This window comes from Mytilus californianus, unplaced genomic scaffold (assembly GCF_021869535.1).
Source record: "Mytilus californianus isolate M0D057914Y unplaced genomic scaffold, xbMytCali1.0.p SCAF_5, whole genome shotgun sequence".
Lineage (NCBI taxonomy): Eukaryota > Metazoa > Mollusca > Bivalvia > Mytilida > Mytilidae > Mytilus > Mytilus californianus.
In genome coordinates this window covers 74,955,589-74,979,427 of record NW_026262701.1, presented here as the reverse complement: position 1 = coordinate 74,979,427, position 23,839 = coordinate 74,955,589, and positions in this window count along the sequence as shown.

Genomic DNA, 23,839 nt, shown 5'->3' with positions numbered 1-23,839 from the left:
CAGCAAATTTTCTTTTCAGCGGCATTTATCATTTTTACCTGTTGGACATACACAGGAAAATGTGGATGCTGCTTTTAGTCGAATTGCCGAAATTCTTCGTAGGAATGATGCTGAAATAGTTACTATGCCTTGTCTGAAGGAGATGCTTCCGAACGTTAAGGATGTTGAAGCCGTTTATGACATTTGTTCATGGATAACATCAAGCCTTAACGACATTCGAAAGCATACTAAACATCTGAATTATAAGTTTTTCCAGGATTTATCTACAAATACTTAAAAATGCAATACAAAGCTTTCCAAGACAGCGAATGGAAAACAGAACATTATATTATTCAACTTAATATTATTGGAAGACCAAATTTACCAAAGGGAATACCGAATGTAATCAATCCTCAGCTTGAGAAGATAGACATAAATAAAATAAAATCTAGAATACCACAGTGGCAATGTCTATTCACTGATCAGATAGAACATACGGAGAAACTGGTGGGCGGATTTCTCGTACATCTAGAAAAAATTAGAGATAGTTTGCCATACAGGAGGACAAAAATTTTATCAAAGGCAAAATGGATTCTTCCGTTGTTACCCAAACAGCAATTGAAAAAAACAAGGGCCCTCGGTTGATCAAGACATTCCAGCAGAATTAAGGAGATTATTGGAAAATGAGAGGGATGAATATTCTGTAAGTCTGTCTAGTTCTTTTTTATTGAAGGTTCCAACTTTTTCTTTTAACATAAAAATCAATTTAATCGCCAGTTTCATTTTATTGAAATTAAAAAGAAAAAACGGCATGCCACCAGAATATAAACTGAATAAATAATGCTTTAAATCGATGTGATAAGTTTGTCCGTATATTTTGCTTTTCAGAGTTTATCAAATGGAAAAGATAGGATATGGTTTATCAATATAGTACACAAAATTACTACACGTCACGAAAATGAAAAAAAATCGAAGGAACAATGATTTCATGGTTATTCCTTATCTGAAAGTGACAGTGACTCTTTAACATAGAGAAAAAAAAATACAACAAAAAACACTCATCTCGCTGCAGCTTCAAAACGACTCCTATACATCAAACACTTGTTTGAGTGAAATCATTGCACTATTGCTACACATGCGTGTTTTCTCTCTCTATGTTTTATACTTATTCAAAGACATGGATTATGAGATCACTTATTTAAAAATCTACTTTCAAACTTATCTAGAAACGTGACCTGCTCAACCATACTTTGGCTATATGAACTCTTACATTTTAAGTGCAAGTACAGCCAAAACAACCAACAAGTACACAAAAAGAAAACAGAAAAGAATCAGAAGGTATAATGTTATCCAAATTTGTACCTTTTTTTTCATCTAAGAAATTTTAATGTATATTGATAATTTCCTTTATAAATTAAAGAAGATAGGATAAATATGCATTAAGCAAAATTATGATAATATATCGTTTCTTCTATTACAGAGAAAACATTTCAAGGAAAGAAAAGGAAGCGGAATATAAAGGAAACTGCCAGAAAAATCTACTCTTCATATATTTATTTTATTGAACCTAAAAAATATTACCAAAATCATAAATTATACTTTGCGTTATATTCTCTGCTAGAATCATTATTCATGTATTTTTTAATTGACGAATATTTGCATTTACATGTTGTAGTGTTTGCTTTTTTATCTCAAAATATTTGTAAATCTTTGGGAAAGAATTGTCGGATCGGTCATATTATAATACATTTTCGGGGGAAACTAGCTGTCTCTAATATAAAATCCATGTCGCTGGAAAGTTAACATATTTATTCACATCCATATATTCCAATCTCAAAAACATGACTGAATAACAACATAAAACAAATATGAAATACAAATTCAAAGACTGATTGACATTCGGTGTAAGGCAAGGGGAAAATTAATCTCCTATACTTATTTCTTTATATGTAAATGATTTAGAAGATTTTCTAATAGAAAAGAACATAGATGGTTTGAAAACTCTATCAGATGAATTAGAAACTGAACTAGATTGTTATCTTAAACTTTTTGTTATATTGTATATATGCAGACGATACAGTTTTGTTATCAGAGTCGCAAGTTGACTTACAAAAGCAACTGGATACTTTATCTGAATACTGTGAATTGTGGAAACTGAAAGTGAATGTACAAAAAAGTAAAATTGTAATTTTCTCTAAAGGTAGACTACCTAATAATATTAAGTTTAATTATAACGATATTGTACTAGAAATTGTTAATGAGTTTACTTATCTAGGTGTCTTATTCAGTAGAACAGGAAGTTTTTTAAAGGCAAAAAAAGCACAAGCAAATAAAGCAATGTGTGCTATGTACGACGTTATCAAAAAAGGAAGATTGCACAATCTTTCTATTGAATGTCAAATTGAATTATTTGATAAGATTGTTAAACCTATTTTAATTTATGGGAGTGAAGACTGGGGTTTTGGTAATAATTCGGTTATAGAAAGGGTTCATATGAAATTCTGCAAACTTTTGCTTAAGGTTAAAAATTCTTCACCTAATTTCATGATATATGGAGAATTGGGCAGATATCCTTTGGAAATTGATATAAAACTCCGTATAATTAACTTCTGGACTAAATTATTGTCTGGAAAACAAGAAATACTTCCTGCAATACTATACAAGTACTCATTTTATAAATATAAAAATGATACTACTTGGTTGAAACATGTTAAATCCATTCTTGATGAATCTGGTTTGTCATTTGTGTGGGATACCCAATATTTTGTAAGCGATACATGGCTATATAATATTGTTAAACAAAATCTTGTTGATCAATTTAAACAGAAATGGCACACTAACGTGCAAGAATCGCCAAAAGCTATAAACTATCGTATGTATAAAGAAAACTGTGAATTTGAATATTATTTTAAAAATTTAGATGATAGAAATCTTATTACATTATGTAGATTGAGAACAGGAAATCATAGATTTCCTATTGAGACTGGTAGGTGGCAAAATGTTGCAAGAGAAAATAGAAAATGCTTACTTTGTAATTCTGGCGACATCGGAGATGAATTTCATTATATTTTTATGTGTTCTGTATTCAATGATGGTCGTATAATAAGTCCCCAAGTATTGCTTTCTTCCTTCTTTTTTTCAAAGTTCAGATATATCAAAGGCATTGTATAATTGTGAAAATTATACCATACAAAACTATGGTATACTTTTTCGGTTATTGAGATTAATACTCTGATTGCATTCCCACGGGCTTCACTGTACAGCTGTATGTAATAGTAAAAGTTCAAATATAAGTTAATTTTGAAATTAAAAGACCTACGAACAAAAATGGGTGTTAAGATCTACGAGCCCGAAGGGCGAGGAGATTTTAATACCCCTTTTTGTTCGTAGGTCATTTAATTTCAATATTAACTTATAATTGAACTTTTACTAACTTACAAACCATTTTAAAAAATCCCAAAATAACATATTTGTTAATAAATACAAACACCTTCTGTCCCTTTTGCGGACGAGTCTGTAATTTTATTATAAATGATTTGTCAGTGCTTTCTATATATGGCTATTAAAAGTGTTCACAATACAATACATATGTGATAATGAAATAAAGAATGGATAAAAACGGACACAAACGTACAGAAATTATATTTTTTTAAGCTACTTCCTTAAGTAACTAATTTTGTTTTACGTTTATTAAAGATATAATAAAAAAACATGATGTTACTTATTATTTTGAAAATAGCTACGTCCTAAAGATGTGAATATGCTATTGAAAAGTACTTTTTTTTATTTGCACCTAAATATAAAACCTTTATCATATACTTATAGAAAATAATGGTATAATTGTACCCCATGATAAAACTTAATTGTTCATATATTTATTCATTAAATTTGAAGAATTGCCTTAGCCGTTTGATATGACTTTTGTAATCAACTGCTTCCGGTTTATATCAACTGCTTCCGTTTCATATCAACTGCTTCCGGTTATTATCGCATGCTTTTCTGTAACGTTATCGCATGACAGTTCGACGTCATTCGGCAAATTCTGGAAAATGTACCTAAATGGTACGTTTTTTTAAGTAAAACATAACAAAGTTGGAGAAAAAGAAAATATTAATTATCAGGAAAATATATTATTAAAAAATACAAAACAAATAATACAACAAATGCATTGTTTCAAAGTTTTAAAAATAATTTTGTCTGTATGTCTTCTGCTGAAGTATATGATAAAAAGAATGTAACATGTCGTTTTTCATATCAGACCCCTTATCAGCCCATGGTCAAAATCATCCCTCGAGCCAGCTGTCGGCTCTCGGGCTGATAACATGACCTAGGGCTGATAAGGGGTCTGATATGAAAAAGGCCATGTTATAATCTATATATATCAGACCTCAATCCATAATAAGTCTTCGAAAATTCACGTGATTTAGCGTGTGAATTTATACCGTGCTAGAAAATGCATTTTCGGTATTTATAATGATGGATCTCGGCGATGAAGATGTTTTTCTTACGCAAAATAAATTCTCTCAAGCCTTTGAAAACGAGGAATTGGTTGAATATGGATTTTTTTCGCACCATGAAAGTCTTGACTTTGTCTGACGAGGAGACAACTGTAGAAAAGAAAGATACAGATAATTCCAACCATTCATCAAAACCAGGTACTTATTTGAGTCTGAAGTCTTGCATTTTAGTATATATATATATATAATCGGCCTCGAATTCTATCCCCGTAAATCTTCCATACAATTCTATTTTATGGTCATTCATTAAGATATGCACAAATTAAGTTGATGCACATTCCCTGATGTGCACGGTTATTCAATATGTAGACTTCTCGTTTGAATTGTTTTACATTTGTCATTTCGGGGCCTTTTATATCTGACTATGCGGTATGGGCTTTGATCATTGTTGAAGGCTGTACGGTGACCTATAGTTGTTAATTTCTGTGTCATTTGGTCTCTTGTGAAGAGTTGTCTCATTGGCAATCATACCACATCTTCTTTTTTATATTCCATTCAATCTGTTTACTATATTGGTCGAAGTTCTGTCCTGAATGACCACGGTAGATTTTTTTTGGTGAATATGGGATTGATTGTTTTATTATTTTCTCCTTACGTTCCAAATACGGGATCGAGTACATATCATGGATTATACCAAATTCCAGAACAAATAAAGACACCCAGTCGATTCACTTACTGTCATTTTTAAAGGAACATAACTCGGAAACAGTATAAGTGAAGCAACCAAAATTCAAATTGATCAGTATTTTGTTGTAATAAGCAGTTTGTATAAGTTTCATAACATTTTGTTAAGGCGAACTAAAATTAGAGAACGAAAACCAATTTCAGGACGTACGGACGTACGGACGGACGGACAAGGGTTAAACGTCATGCCCCCTCCGCTACGGATGTCGAAAAATAGGCAGATCGATCATATTTTGACCTTATTTACCGACTACTTTTTTTTTAACTGAGATAAACAATAATTTTACCTGGCGTAGCCGTGCGTAAAATGTATTTCGGCATTTCTATTCGAAAATAACGTGTGTAATGGAATAAAACGTCTGATTTGTAAACTTTCTCTTTTTTTTCTCCGGAATAGGCTATAATAATTAAAAAAATAACTTATCTACTCTACATGTGGAACATTTGTGAAAATATATTAAGAAGAGGAAATTCTTACCTCTCATACCTTTAGTTTAATTGATAAAAAGTGGCATGGACTAGTCCAGTGGCCAGTTTGAAGGTCATTTACGTTACTGTACACATTCATGCATTTTTTTATTTAATCAATTATACACATGTATGAAAAATAAATAAACAGTTTGAGGGTAAACTTATTATAACTTAATCCAATCGAACTGCGTAAGATTCAATAACAATGACCGGTCCACATCATGAAAAGTAATAGGGGTAAACTGGGTAGGGAGAAAATGACAGATATTTTAAGTAAATTTTTGCAATAACGAATAAAAAATTGTCAAGTAAAAGTTTTGCAATAATTTCAAAAACATGTTGTTCTGTATTGTATAGTTTTCGGAACTTTCATTTGTGTATTTAAGGCAATAGAAAGTTTGGGCGTCACCAGTGTACATAATTATTGACTTTATACAGAAAATACGCCCTTTTGATAGATTTCATGTTTGACAAATAATACATGGATACAAAGTAAAATCATTTCTTAAAACACTGCAAAAAATCATACTGATTGGTAAGTGGTATTGTCATAAATTGCGTTGAAATGAACCGTGGTATAGCAAACATCGAATTCCCTCACAAAATGTTATCACGCACTATAGTGAGGTAACAAATCTTTTTTCTCAAGTTTATAATGTCCAATTGACAATAAAATGCTCCGCAGACGCTGCTTGATACGACCGCAGAGGTTGAACCCTGAACAGTTGGAGCAAGTAAAGACACTATATTCCAACTTGATACTATGGACACTATATTCCAACTTGATACAGCTCTGAATTTGGATTGTTTTTAAATATTTGACGCATTATAGGTTTCTGACACAGTATAAATGTGGTCAAAGAACTGAAATTGGACTTTTACATATTATGGTCCAATATCCAAATCTAAATACACGGATAGATTCAGCATATCATAGAACCTCAAGAATTTGAATTGTTTGATGTAATCAAAAAAAATTTAATCTTGGACCCTTTGTACCTCAATGTGGCCCAATTTGATAACAGAGCCCAAAATATAAATACACAATTAAATTAAGCTTTAAAAAGAACCTCATATATATTCAATTTTTGTTGAAATCAAACAAATTGAATGCTTAATCTGGGACCCCGATTTGGACCAACTTGAAAGCTTGGCCAAAATTCAAAACTCTAAATACACTGCTGGATTTGGCATATCAAAGAACCCCTTGAATTCATTTTTTGTTAAAATCAAACAAAGGTTAGCTTTAGACCCTTTGGACTTTACCGTAGACCAATTTGAAAAACCGGTCCTAAAGTAAAAAAAATCTAAATATACGGTTACATTCAGCTTATCGAAGAACTCCTAGGATTCATTTTTTCTAATAAGTTCAATTTTAGACCCGTTGGATTTTAATGTGGACCAATATGAAGACCGGTCCCGAAATTAAAAAATTGTAAAACACGGTTAGATTCGGTATTTCAAAGAACAACAATACTTCAATTTCAATGTCTTCGGTTTCTTGGGTGGACTTAGGTTCAAATAAAATTGAGAATGGAAATTGATATGTGTCAAAGAGACAACAACCCGACCAAAGAACAGAAAACAGCCGAAGGCCACCAATGGGTCTTCAAAACAGGAGAAAATCTCGCACCCGGAGGCGTGCTTCAGCTGGCCCCTAAACAAAAATATGCACTAGTTCAATGATAATGGACGTCAAAGTCTGATCGGATAAGAATAAAATACATTTCAAAATTAGAATTGGATGATTCTCCTGTAAACCTCAGTATACTGTTACGTTTGAGGCGAAGACTTGTCAACTTGTATTCAATTTAAAATATCTGGATTCAGTAAATTATATCATTGCGGTCTTTGAACGTGTTAGTTTATAATTTTTAAGTCCGGCTCAGCATGTCATTGATAAATAAAGCAAGTTTTACAATTTCATATATTAAAATGTTATCGTTCTCGATATGCTGTGCATATTTGCAACATAACTAATAAATAAATAATAAATAATCAATTAACTAGTTAAAATGCGACTTTTCATTACATATGATATACAACAACTTTTTTCGAACCTATCAAATTGTATTGATTTTTTTTTCAAATTTAGAAACTGATTCAACCTCAAATTATAGTGATGCAAATGGTCCAGAGTATAGACATAAACTACCCGTGACCCCTGAAGAAATTTCGAATTTAATAGAGTCTGCAATACCACAATCGACACGAGGTCATTATAAATGGGGATATAACGTGTTCAGTAATTGGCAAAATGAGAGGAGGGCTCGCTCAGTTAGCGACAATTTACCCATCCCAGTCGAAGCAATCACACAGAGTTTTACTGAAATGGAACCATGTATAAGGGACACAGCATTGCAGTATTTCCTAGCTGAAGTTAAAAAGACCGATGGAAATGACTACCCGTCAGCGTCCTTGTACCAATTGTTTGTGGCTTTACAAGGACAAATAAGATTGAGTGATCCATCCGTAAACCTACTTACTCAACCTACTTATGTCAAGTGCCTCAAAGTACTGGACTCTGTGATGAAGAAAAGATCAGCAGAAGGGTTAGGTGCCGCTAGTCGAAGAAGAGCTGGACAAATTTCAAGTCTGGAGGAAAACATCTTAGGTATAGGGGGAGGGTTGAGATCTCAAAAAACATGTTTAACCCCGCCGCATTTTTGCGCCTGTCCCAAGTCAGGAGCCTCTGGCCTTAGTTAGTCTTGTATCATTTTTAATTTTAGTTTCTTGTGTATAATTTGGAGTTTAGTATGACGTCCATTATCACTGAACCAGTATACATATTTGTTTAGTGGCCAGCTGAAGGACGCCTCCGGGTGCGGGAGTTTCTCGCTGCATTGAAGACCCATTGGTGGCCTTCGGCTGTTGTCTGCTCTATGGTCGGGTTATTGTCTCTTTGACACATTCCCCATTTCCATTCTCAATTTTATCTTGTGGGAGAGAGCAGTCATAGGGTCTGCTAATCCCCCAAAACTGTTGGATACAATTGTGTATTTGAATGGCATACATTTTGCATTACGTGGTGGTAAAGAACATCGTAATTTGAGGTTGAACAAAAATCCACAGATAACAGGGCCATACATTGATTCGGAATTACATAAAAGATATATTCTTTACAAGGAAGACATATCAAAAACAAATTCTGGCGGCATTAAAGACAACAAATATACACCAAAGACTGTCTGAATACCCAGACAGATGTATTGTTACTCGGTTCGAAAAGTACAAACGCTTATGGTATGTTAATAAAATAACAAAATTAAGTTTTTTTCGATAATAAAATCATAATCAACACTTTACTTTATTGATAGTCAACAAATCTATGTTTATGTTGTTCTTAAAATGCATGAAATATTTGCCGCTGGACACAAAGCAACAGACAATCGATAAATCTATGTTTTTATAGGAAAAATATGTACAGAATGAAGAGGTCCTGGATGTCATTTTTATATTTCAGTTATTTAATCTTTTCAATTCGGATATGTTCTTGCCTCGACGTTCTTGCCTTGCCTGTTTTTTTTTTTGCGTCAGCTTTCGCGGCGTTTACAGTCTTTTAAGTTTATTATTTGTCATGTTAAGGGGACTTCAAGGTTATATGAAAGGGGGTGTTATTTCTGATTATTGAAATGTAAGGCCAAGCGAAGCGAGACGACATTATGTAGGATCATTTAATACTAAAACTTATAAATATCGTGATGAACATGAGTTTTAAAATTTTGTTTGCGATCAACGGAGGGGCGTGCGCTCTCGCCGGACCACATAGATCCGCCACTGAGCCCCTAATTGTATGGCAATGATATTTTGCTGACAATTGTATTACTATTGTCAAATCTCATATCTCATAATATCCATGATATTTCACATCCCAGTCATATCTCTATGTAAATAGTTTCCTTTATTACATTCAAGTTATTTCTCATAGTTTCCGAAAAATCCCACTTTAAAGATGTATGTTAATTTTTTTTTAAGATTTTCAACTGATAACGTTTAAAAAAGTGTAAGGCAAATTGCACTTTTTCTTTATAAATCTTGCGTATAATGTAAAAATAAAAGCTTTTTATACCACATCTTATTTTATATATACTTCTGAATATTTTTGCGACTAAAAAGAATATTTAGCCATGAACTTTTTTTCATTCGTCGAAGAAGAAAAGTTGTGTTTGAATACTGATGTGCTACTATGTAGAAGTAACAATACAAATTCCATCAACATTAAACTATCACTCAAATTGTTCTGTTTTCTTTCAATCTAAAAATTATAACAGTAAGACTAGTTGATTCATTTATGAAATAGTTTTACAAAAAGAGGAGTCATTTATATATTTCATTACTCATTGATCTGTACCTCTTTACTAAAGTAATATTTTTATTATTTACAGTCCTAAAGATGAAGTCGATGTATTCTATTTTAAACCGCTGGTCAACTATACAACAGACCAGTGGTTTTGTAAAGTCCCAGTAGGTCACAATATCTTTCAAAAAACTGTGAAAAGACTATGTACAGCAGTTGAATTGGAAGGCAAGCGAACAAACCACAGCTTAAGGGCTTCGACAGCAACAAGACTATATCAAGCAGGAGTGGAGTAACATCTTATGTGTGAGACAACTGGTACGAAGATACATACTTTGACGGAATTGACAACTTCATATTTTACATAAAAGAGAAATAGCTCGATAATATCGATTCAAAAAAAGAAAGGAAAAGGTATTCTCCGAGAACCGCTCAACATATTGCTAAGATCAACTGGGGGGAGGGGCAGGATGATTTTGAAATGAATATTCTAGCCAGAGTACAACCGAAAAACGAAAGCAATGATTAAGACAAAATACGAAAAAAAAATAAGTCGTACTAGCAAAAGTTGTAAATAACCATTCCGCCCGGAATAACTCTACTCCTTTAAAAAAAAAATGAACGGTCGAACCATTACCTCATAAATTAGATAATGTTTTTCTTACGGAATTGTGGTCCTTGCAATTGTCCTGCAACTATAAAATTATAATGAAAACTATATACTTACAATTCGGACACCATAGTTGCATTACGAAACTGTTAAAACTACATGTATTCAACTGTAAGACATTTAAATACATTCCGAACTGATGAGGATAACCAAAAAGTCTTTTTGAAAGGAGTCAATAGGTCAATTTTCGCGTGCAAGACATGCAAAAAAAAACTACATTTGTAGAATTTAAAAATAATCGAATAGGTATAAATGCTATTTGTACATTTTTTTCTAAATATGCAATCGTTACATATATAAAGTGAACAGTTTTTTTTTCTTTGTCTTCAATCATGTTCTAACTAAAAAAGAAAAAAAAATTTTTCGTTTCTAGGTCATCGTAGTAATGCTGTTCGTTGTTACAAAAGGACAGCAAACTTCCAACAACATGAGTCATCAGAGATCTTGTATGGCAAAAAGCAGAAAACTACCACGCGCACAGAGACGAAATTACAATCGGAAGAGGAAAAAACTAGTCATGACACTTCACACCAAGTTGTTAACATAGAGTCTGTCCGAAGAGAATTCGTCGCTGAGCCAACAACACTTAGTTTCACATTCAATATAAAGCTTTAAATATTTCATGTATAATTACGTTATTTCAAAAATAAAATTGTGAACGTTGTTTAAATGTTCCTGAATTGCACAGTGTTTGTAGGTCTATTGTATTTTTTGTAGTGTATTATTGTGTATGTTTTGGAGAGTTTCGTTGTAGAGCAATTTCCTATGAAGAAATCAACGTTGGCTGGTGGATTTTTCTCTCCTTTCGTGACCCCACCGGTCATTTAATGGGCGTGTCTCATTAGTGAGAACGTGAGTGAGCTTTTAAAATTCAACCCCAACTTAAAGACCTGCACCGGGTCTTTAAGTTAAAAGCACAATAAGTAAACAATAGTCATCTTTTGTTAAATAGGATCGTCCAGGTATCTTAAAATATAATTCTTCTTTGAATAACAAAGGAATTGTCATGAACAGGTTTGTAAGTTACTTTAAAATTGGTGTATTTAAGTTTTATGATAAATTTACATAATACTCTTCAAGATGCCATTATGTTATAGATTTATTATATAATGTAGAATAATAGATGTTTAGAAACAGTCATGTTTAAGGAAGATGCACATCACTTCAAATGACAAACATATGGTCTGTTATAATACTTCCCACAAATACGTCGAGAGTTTATGATTCAGTATATTTCATTCCAATCTGCATTTTTTGCGTGAACCTCCTGAAAGGCGTTCACGCCTATATATTGGCGAGTTTTGGAAGCTTCTGTGGGCCATTCGATATCCTCGGAAACAAGATTCTCGGAACGTCTCGAAAAGTTTAGATCATTTATACAGGTAGTTGTTTATGTCTTTGATACGGTCCCTCTCTGGATAGGCTACCACGTGACATTGTATAGTTCAACAATCGAAGTTCATTTGTAGGTCGGAAAATGAGAAAAAATAAACACTCGATTGCAATAAAAATCATTTATATATTGGCATCTACTTGCCTTTTGGCAGAACAGATGCGTTTTTAATAATGCGACATAATCAGAATGTTTATTAAATATCAAGTATAATGATACCGCAATTATATAATTCATGCTTTGAGACGGCCCCTGCATGTGTGCGTTGTGTGTGTAGTATTTAATACAACGTGCTATAGTGCACATGCAATAAATCTGGGAATAGTATACTAATATACTTTGATGCGACTGTCATACAAGTGAGAGGTTTAGCTAGCTTTAAAACTAGGTTCAATCCACCATTTTCTACATAAGAAAATGCCTGTACCAAGTCAGGAATATGACAGTTGTTATCCATTCGTTTGATATGTTGTTTTTTTTTATTTTGCCATTTGATTGGGGACTTTCCTTTTTGACTTTTCCTCGGAGTTCAGTATTTTTGTGATTTTACTTTTTATGTCTCAGAATAAACTGATTGTTTCTAAAAGTTTACCACATGACATTCTTTACCTCAATCACAGCTTGGGCAAATGTCGAAAAGCAAGAAGAAAATTAACAAAACGATATTTCTGTTATAAATATTTTTATAGGTCGGAAAGCATAATTATAATTAAACAAAACAATATTTCTGTCAAAATATTTAATTTCATTAAAATACATTAACAAACCAAGAAAATATTCATTAACATTATTAAGTTTAAACTGAGACTATATGTCATTAATAGAATATAATGTATAATGTTATAGCATGTCCGACGTAAGCTTTCCATTTACTATTTCTTGCACTGCGCAAGAAAACCACGTGCATGCATAGATATCAATCTCACTCGCGTACTGTGAATTTTTCGCATTTCTTATCTAAATTCAGGACACGGCAGTTAGAGCTGGACATGTGACATTGAATCATGGTCATCATAAGTTAAGGTTTTCTGACCTCTAGCTGTTTCTCCTTTTCTTTGAGTGACTGTCCTATCATAAACTTGAAACTTTCGAAATACTAAGGATTTTCTTCCCAAGGAATAAACAGATTACCTTTAAAGATACATGTAGATGTATTTGGCAAAACCTTTGTTTCGAAATTTTGGTTCGTCAATGCTCTTCAACTTTACTTTATTTGGCCTTTTTAACATTTTTTATTCAAGCGTCACTGATGAGATTTTGAAGACGAAATGCGCGTCTGACGTACAACATTTTAAACCTGGTATCTATACATTTTTATATATCTACATAGGGTTTTTATCTTTTTTTATATTAATTGGTTTTTTTGAGAGCATATTCAGGTATTCATAAAACTTCTTCAGAACTAAGTTTTTCCAATAGAATATTTGGATTGATTAAAGTAATTTCAGGAAATCCTTAAAATTTGAGATGTTTTTATATACCGAAATAATTGTCAGTTTATAAGAGGTCCCAATGTAGCTGGTGTGTTACTCTCAAAAACAAAATACGAAACATTGTTATAAGTTGCATGCCACAGAGTTACACTTCACATGGAAATTGGACTTTCGATTTCTCTATACAACAACTACCGTGAGTACAGACGACAGCTTCAATAATGAGTATACGTATAAGAAATAAGTGAAGCCATCAAGGAAACAAAGTATGAAGATATGACAGACGAAATAAATGCATCCAGATTATTTTAGCAAACTGAGTGCTGAAATTTATATTGCGTTTGGTCTGTGCAATTTGCTTTAGACATTCGGTTTGCAGAAACTAAGAATTGCAAAAGGGTTGGGACTTTGTATGTACACATGTATTAAACACGAAGAAAAACTGATGTACACTCCCAAGTTATAAATAAAATAGTCAATAGATATAAGAAGATGTGGTATGAGTGCCAATGAGACAACTCTCCTTCCAAGTAACAACTTATAAGAGTAAACCATTATAGGTCAAGGTACGGCCTTCAACACGGAGCATTGGCTCACACCGAACAGCAAGCTATAAAGGGTCCGAAAAATTACTAGTGTAAAACTATTCAAACGGGAAAACCAACGGTCTAATCTATACAAAAATTTGTAAGGGTTCCGCGGAACCCAGTGTCTCGCCTACTTTTTCTGTTAATCGCAGGCTCAACAAAAATGAGGAAGTAAATCAATAAAAATATTCCTCTTGATACTATCTTTTGATTGTAAGAAGCTTCTGTCCAAGTTTGGTAAAATTCCAGGATAGTTTATGAATCTAATAAATGTTTAAAAACTTTAACTGCAGACTGAATGTAATGTTAACTGGAAGAAAACAAGATTTCCTTCTAGGTACTAGCATTTGATCATAAACAAGCTTCTGTCCAAGTTTGTTACAAATCCAAAATAGTATAAGAAAGTTATTAAAATTTTAAAAACTTTAACCACAGAGTGAATGTGTTGTTTCCTGGCAGAAAATCTAAGTCCATTTAAAAGTAAAATAAGGTAAAAATGGATTTATTTTTTTACAAAATTTACTTCTAGATACTATCTTATGATCATAAACAAGCTTCTGTCCAAGTTTGGTACAAACCCAGGATAGTTTAAGAAAGTTATTAAAATTTTAAAAACTTTAACCACAGAGTGAATGTAATATTTACCGGCAGAAAAACTAAGTCCATTTATAAGTAAAATACGGAAAAAATGGAATTTTATTTTTACAAAATTTACTTCTGGATACTATCTTATGATCATAAACCAACTTCTGTCCAAGTTTGGTAGAATCCAGGATAAAACTTTAACCACAGAGTGAATATTTGTGGACGCCGCCGACGACAACGACGACGACGACGACGACGACGACGCCGACGGAATGTAGGATCGCTATGTCTCGCTTTTTCGACTTAAGTCGAAGGCTCGACAAAAACGAGAAACGAGAAACGAGAAACACGTATGAACTACACAAACAGACGACAACTACTGTACATCAGATTCCTGACTTAGGACAGGTGCAAACATTTGCAGCGGGATTAAACGTTTTAATGGTACCAAACCTTCTCCCTTTTCTGAAACAATAGTATAACATCACAGCATAGAAAGACACACTATAAATTATCAATTGGAAGGCTTTAAGTTAACTCAATCAAAAAACGTAAATTAACACACAATGAATGAATAAATTTGATCTGTGATACCTGAATGCAAAGACATAGTTAATAAAAATTATAAGGGATAAATAATTAAGGTCAAAAGTAAATAACAAGTTTAAACAAAGTTAAAGTATGATACCACTGTGAAATGCTAAACAATTTTTAGAAAATCATTACTTTTGAAAAAACCTGCGTCATATTATACACAGGTAAATGAAAAATTCTTTTGTTGTAAAGTATACTTCTTCTGTGTGTATAAAATCTTCCGTTTAGGAATACCAAGAAATTTCTTTAATATCAATAAAACAAATGTAACACTTTGTACATATGGGGTGAATATCAACAATAAAACTATACAATTAGTGCTAGATAAAACTTCCTGTACAGGTGCAAGGAGAAATGATATAATTTTGATGTTCATAGTACGAAGAAGTGAAAATTTGTAGTAATTCCAAATAATCAAACCTGGTATATAGACAAGATCCATGTTAACATTAAATATCAAAAAAGCATTACAAATAGTATCAACAGGTCAAATTAACAAGAAAGTACGATTTGAGAGTACTCGCAGTTACTGACAGCTAGTTAAAAGCCAAAACAATTAATAATAAAAAATCATGCATCAGAGACTGAAATCAACTAAAACACATCCCATGGATTTAGTATTTTAACGTCAAAGAAAACATGACTTGTGCAATGCCAAAAATAATTGTGTATCGACAGGTAGTAGGATAGTTAGCCTTAAAAGGTAAATTCATATGGTAGCTGTATACATTTTTCTATTTCCAACTTTTAAAGTACAACATCGCTTTTAATTGACTTGTGTAAGAATCTACACATAATTACATATTTCCAATAAAGGTGTTTTAACATCATCAGTATCTTATTCTATTCAGTCAATTCTTTCAAATCTAAAGCCAAACAAATTCAGCAACATATTTTTGGTTACCACTCAGCTGTCTCGGGTTCACGTATTGCTTTTCTTTTTTTTTTTTTAAAGAAAGCAACTTGTTTTCATTCATGTGGAATTTCCAAGACCAACGGATACTAGATTAAAGAATTGGAAATGTCTTACTATTTACTGTATCAGCTGATTAGGTAAATGTACTTCAGTACTAAAGAATAAAAGGGAGATTTTGGACGAGGAAATTAAACTCAAAAGATATCTAGAATTCGTCTTTTATATGGCATCACTTAATACTTTTCGTATTTAGTTGCCTGTAAAGCCGAGAACAGTGTTGTCTCCTTTCTGGTTTCTTCTCTGCATCTTGGTTTATTTCAATCAAACAATTAAGGAAGTGGGGATTTAAAAGTAAAACAAACACAGGGAAATATAAAACAAGGAGATGTGACGGGATTGAAAATGAGACAACTACAAAAATGTATTCAACAGACTACACATAAAGACTTATTTCATTTTAATTAGACAGGTATTTTCCACGTTAAGAACATTTTCAGAGATATCATCTGCTTAGTCAGAGTAATTATAGGCTTTAATCAAGGGCTTCTGAACTGATTTTTATGTCCAGAAAAGTTATTCTTGGTGTGATTGACTGATCTCATAATACATATAATTAAGCTCTTTGTGGCCTTTCTCTATTGAACATCGGATATTGAGAATAATTAATCGTTTTTTATCAGGAAACATATAGAAACATAGACAATTAAAATAAACAAATTATTCATATCTTAATATGTCTGATATAAGACAGATAACGTCTTGCCAAGATCCTACATGCATAATCTAAGGCCGACACAAGACAGATAACGTCTAGACCAAGATTCTACGTGCAAAATCTAAGGTCGATACAAGACAGATAACGTCTAGACCGAGATCTTGCGTGCATAGTCTAAGTCCGATATAAGACAGAAAACGTCTATATCAAGGTCCTACATGCAACATATAAATCCAATATAAGACCGATAACGTCTAGACTAAAATCCTACATGCAACATCTAAGTCCAATATAAGATAGATCATGTCTAGACTAAGATCCTACGTGTAAAATATAAGTCTGATAAAAGACAGATAACGTCTAGACTAAGATCCTACATGAAAAATTACTGGCATATTGAAGTTTATTCTATGTCTTGGTGTTCTTAAATAATAAATTAAAGTAGTGAAAAAAGACATAAACTTTAAGGTACTTGACATGGTAAAATTTTCTTTAATAATATAGGTGTGTCAAAATGGCAACATTAAAACACATCTAATGGCATCTTTAACAAAAGAGAGTTCTAAACAAGACAAGAAAACTAAATAATTGCATCCTGGATTGTTTAGAAGGTTTGTATATGCAGACGTTTTTTAAAGGTTAAAATTGATCAGCTATAATGACTATGACCGTTGCGCAAGATATTGGTGTCTCTTTAAAAAAAATGCGGAGTTTTTCTCCTTAACGACCTTTTTTTTTTATAAAATATATATCCATGTTCTGCATATCATTCGAGAGAGAATTTACCGCAGAACAATATTAAATAGTTGATTTTCGCTTTGTATATTATATAAAGATGTACTTTGCATGTTCATTCTAATGCCTTAAACGTCATTTTAATAGTATAAAATTTCGCAAGAGTTGTGTACGTCATCAAAGGAAAATGATGTCATCGCCGTTTTTAAAGATGAGTGAAAAAAGATAGCCAGAAAGGTTGAAACAAATCAGAGAACAAATGTCCCATTCAGATGATCAGCAACTGTAAAAACTTTTCAACTTTATTTGATATACACATGTAGCATTTCATAATATCAGAAAATTTGAACATGTCCTAATGAAGCTTTCTGAAGTCATCCCTTTCTAGCTACGGTCTTCCTTTCAAAGTATCGTCTGTGTTCCCGTGTGCAATAAAATGTTCCCACTGACAAAATGATGCATTTACACATTTAAAGATAGTCCAAATGATTATCACGTCTTGAAAGACTATTTTATTTCTTAGCTTTGACGCCAGCAAAAAAATAAAATAGCCTTTCAAGACGTCATAAATTATTGGACTAATTTAAAGACTGTTTATCAAATTAGATTTAACTTGATCCACAATAAGTAACACCTTTTAATTGATAGAAAGGAAAAATACTTATAATTTCCTCTAAAATGACATAAAATTAGTGTTTATTAAAGCTGCATGTCCAAAAAACGAAAATAAATAAAACGTTTAATGACATGACATTTACTGCAATTTTACGTCAGTGTTGTCATGACAAATGGTAAACTGAACACGGCTATTCATACATCTTATAGTTCGATGTATATGGCATGAAATTCATTTTATGAAACAGTCGGATAAATATGTATTCAAGTTCTTGTATCTGTCTGCTTCATAGAGATTTGTATTGTGTTTATAACATAAAAAGACGATATAATTAGCTCTAAATACTAGTCATGCTCTGGGGCCATAGTCATGCTCTTTTTTTGCTGAAATTATAAATCAATTTCTTTCAGCAAATTGGAGAGACGGTATTTAATTCCATACTACTATCCGTGTAATGGAACAACTATATAAATGTCCTTGCAGAATTACAGTAGAGCAACTTATATCATAATTGAAAAACAAAGGATATAGGTTATCCATCCATGACACAAAATCAGTACATGAACAGCAGAAACACACAAAAAGCAAAGGAACAGCGCTTTTATTGCTTTCTTCATCTCAAAGTCACAGTGAGGTCTTCAACAAGGAGCCAAAAAAAAAAATCTCACCTCACTGCAAGTTTAAGATGGCCACTGGCACCGGTTTGAGCGGAATTCTTTGCAAATTAATTCGGATAGACCTTGTTAGATGTAACACCACCAAAACGGGCCCGGTAAAAAAAGAACACAATGGAAAGAAGTACATATTTAAACAAAATAGTTCCTACGCATAGGTGTAAATATCAAACTATGTAGAATTTTTTTTGGTAATTAAGGTATCAAATGAAAGGTGAAGGACTAGTGATCATTGTAGATCACATATTCACTGATAATTTTTAATAGTCCAAACAAATACGAATGAATTCTAAAATTGAGGGCATATACCCCCCCCCCCCCCTCACCACACACACACATAAATGTTTGAAAGTGAAAATGTTAAATTGGATAGGAATGAGGGCCAAATGAAGTGCCACACATAAGAGAAGTTTTCTCAAGAATAAATACATCACAACTTTAAAAATACAGAATATCATACACCTCAAGCACTGGGAACTTTCTACTTGTAAACTCGTATAAACGAATATGTATACAGGTTAAAAGCATACCTGTCAACCTCTGAAAATGAAAATGCAGGCCATGACCTGCATTGAAGAAGAAAATCTCAGGTCATATCGCGTACGAACTTTTTTCAGCTAAATTTAAGTATTTAAGGGACATTTTATATATTTTGAATCGAACAGTTTCCAGAACATAACCCGCTCGACCAGTATAACAGAACCTACAATGTATGTATAATTGTTAATTTGTTTTCGTCCTCCAAATGCATGAACTATTTGCCACCGGACGTTAAGCAACCAACAATCAATCATCCGCTATGTTGTACAAAACCGACTTAAATATTACCATCTATTTCGTTTTATTCACGAATTCTAAAAAATATAGAGTGGGCACATGTTTTGAACTTGTAAAATTGCGAGATGAAAAAAAGTTTGTCAACTTATGATAAAAAAGGATGAATAAGAACATAATTGTGCAATATAAATGCGGTAAGAGATTCTCTTCATTAATTAGCTTTGGCAGTGGGTTATTTTAATTTTAAAAACTGCTACGAGAAAATAGCTACTTCCGATAAGACTTCGTGGTTAAGCATTGATAGTAAGTATATCCGCGAAAAAAAAAACGTTGAAAGCAAACGATATGGACCTACGAAGTCTTATATTATAGGACTAGGAAGAACTACGAATTTGCCGGCATGTCAAAGGAAAATCACTTATGAAATCTATCAAATCATACTTGAAAAGTCTAAAGGCACAAGAATACGGATGAAAACGGATCAAATGCCGAAATTACGGGTTATTTGATAACCCAAACACCTATAGAAAAATCGTGGGTGTGCTCTCAAATTCCCGGGTGTGACCCGCAAAATCCGGGTCAGTTGACAGGTATGTAAAAGATAGCCCAATAGTAATATTTGTCTGCATACGTAGCAGGATCACAGCCACTTTTAAATATGAATAAAAGGAGACATGGAGTAATTGTCAATGAGACAGAATCCCCTCCCCCCCCCCCCCCCCCCAAAAAAAAATAACCATTTAATTTAGATATCTAGAAGATAACATACCGCATTCAACAAAAGACATACACAGTTTACTCTGCCAAGGCCGACACTTTCTACTGAATGCACTATGCACTATACCCTAGTCCTTCCGAATTGTCGGATTTCATAATGCGGAAAATTGTATGCGTTGTGTGTGCAGCATTGTATTAATAAAATTGTTTCAGAAAATTTATAAACTTTAAATACTATAAGTATATTACATTCTTGTAGGTATAATTTCTGTTCCATTTGTCCCCCTTTTAAACAATAAAACCCAAAATGAAACTGGAATTCAACAGAAAACAGAAACTCTTGAAACGTCGACAACAAACATTGGCCTCATAATACAACAACAGAAGTATAAAATCCACTGAGTATACGCACAAAAATACACGAGAAGCAATAAAAAAACCAGAATGCATGACAAAAAAAGCCCCCCCCCCCCCTTTAAAAAAAAAAAGGAAAGGAAAATATAAGAAGGAAAATTACAGGCAATCTATAAAAAGTAAATACGTAAATCAAAATTCAATAACAGGACAAGCAAACATGCACAGAGCCATTAAGAAATTAAATCACGCACTACCAAGAACACATAAAAAGTGATCGGGTTATCCTTGCTGTCTAACTCCGGCACACAAAATCTCAAGCAGTTGAAATCGGTAGAAAGGCGGAATTGAATCTTCACCTGAAAACAAGAGGGATAGGGCAATAGCAAAGGCTGCCCTAGAAGATATCACGACAGCAATAGACAGTTGCAAAACAAATGGATAAAAAAATTCTGTGAAATCAATGAACGTTCTTGGGGCATCTATCAGTGGTGACACATAACAGGTTACAGAGACTGTGGCCAGTATCATGAAAAGTTTTATTTAAGAGAAAACTTACGAACGCTTTACGAGAACGTTACGATGGTGCTAATAGCGTACAAAAATGTATCTCCAATCCCCTCGAGGGTTACTCTTAACAATTTTACATTTATCTTAGTATACACTTACGACTGCAAGTTAAGATAGCAATCTTATCGACTTTTCAGAATTGACCGCCTTTAATTTGATTTTTAAAAAGAATATTAGAATTCGCTGCAAAATCGGTAGTAAAAGTCGTCTGTGCGTTTAATTGAACGTTCGAAAAACATATTTTAATTAAATACTTAATTTTTATAGTTTGTTTTTATGTTGAACTGTTACACCACTGTCTCAAATAGGGGAGGGTTGGCGCCTTCAAACAAGTTTAACCCGCCGCATTCTATATGTACCTGTCCCAAGCCTGTAATTGAGTGGCTGTCGTTTTTTGCTCGTATGGTTGTCGTTGGTGCATGTCTGTCATATGTGTTTTTCGTAAATTGTTATGTTATAAATTAGGCCGTTAGTTTTCTCAATTGAATTAGTTCACATTTTCATGTCGGGGCCCGTCATAGCCGACAATACGCTATGGTTTTTCTCATTGTTGAAGGCTGTACTGCTGCCTATAATTGCTTATATCCCGTCAATTGAACTTTGGTGGATGGTTGTCTCATTGGCAATCATACCTTATGTCCTTATTTTTATATTAAAGAAATATTTTCAAACATTGAATAAAAGCAAAAATGGCAGAAGGAGGTGCTTCAAACGGTACGAAGAAAACAAGGGAAGATTTTTCTTTCCTTATTGTATTTTTTTCTATTTTGGACGGTGATGTTCGATTGGCACCGTCTTGCGGTGTTTATATATCCCAACTCGTTTGCTATGCCCGTGTCTGTATGGTCGTTTTAGATTTCAATGAACGTAACCTTAAATCTTTTACTAAATTCTTCTATATACATGTTATGATATATACAAAGACTTGGTTTGCAAGTTTGGCTGTACCTGCAGAAAACGTATTTCAAACAGAATAGCACATCCTAATTTTTACATTGATGTTGTTTACCGAACCCAGGAATTTCGATACGATCCGGGTAAATTTATCAAACCGTTAAATTAGCTTATTCGAAAAGGTTACCAATTCAACGTTGTAATTAAATCTTTGAACATTGTTTTTATCGGTATAAATATTGATTTTGTTATCAGTAAATTAAAACCATACCAAAAACTATTACTGTATATTTGCTATACACATATGCACTTTCACGGTACTACAACCTGTCGATACCTATATTTTGGCATTGCACAAGGTCAAGTTTTTTTCGGACAGTTATTGACGTCTTTACACTAAATCCATTGGATGTTGGATGTGTACTGACTGATATTTTAGTCTTAGATACATGATTTTATTTATTAGTTGTTATTTCTGATCTAGCTGTCAGTAACTGCGAGTACTCTCAGGTCTGTACTTTGTGTTTTTTGATGTTGTTGTTAGGGACATATAAATACCCTGCCACGTCCGATTTGTGTTTTTGTTAGTTGTTTTTCTCCTTTATATTGATCTAAAGAGTTAAGCCCTTTTCTTGTTCTTGTGTTGTGCTATAACGCCACTGCCCCAAGTTAGGTGGAGGGTTGAGCCCTCACAAACATGTTAAAACCCGCCACATTTTAATGTGTCTGTTCCAAGAAAGGAATATGTAGTTCAGTGGTTGTCGTAGATTCATACCTGCGTGCACTGTCATATTTGTTTTTTTCGTAAATTGTTAAAAACATGTTATAAATTAGAATGTTCGTTTTCTCAATTGAATTGTTTCATATTTTTTTGGTCTGGGCCTTTTTGTAGCCGACTATACGGTATGGATTTTCTTATTGTTGAAGGCCGTATGGTTGCCTATAATTGCTAAAATAGAAAAACCTGTTGCTGCAGGCACTAAGTAGAAACGAAAATCGCATTCAAATGTTGTATGAATGTTCGGAAAAAGATATTGAACAAAAATGACGCATATAAAGAAAATAATGTTCATGTTGATGAATACATAAGTGATATTGTAGATGTCATCTTATGCAACAAACCAGATAATGTCCACAAAATATCATGCCATAAAAAAGATTGCGGAGAACTCCGTATTCAAAAACTAGAAATACTGTCAGAGGAAACTGATAACTTAGATACTGTGCAAATAGTAAGATGGAGAGATTTGAAAAGGCAGACTTTAAAGTAAAATGCAACAATTTTGGCTATTGGTTATCTTTCTTTCCATATTTTTGTGATTTTGTATATATATTATTTTATGTATCTCAGTGTTTTCTGCTTATTACACTTTAACAATCATCAATATCTTTATATCATATATTTCCTAAATGTTTGATGGTAGATAACCACACTCAAACAAATATCACATTCGACTTCGTCTCGGGTGATATACTTCTTTTCGTATTGTAACAGAAAATTGTATGCATGTTTAGACGAGTCAAAATCGTATTGCTCTGCATCTTAAAACTTTGAGAGTTTTTTTGAATAGCTACTGCAGATAAAAGTGTCCATTAATGATAATAAATTCATTTTTGCCTCATAATTTTAGGCCCTCATGATTCCTCCGATGGACTTCTTA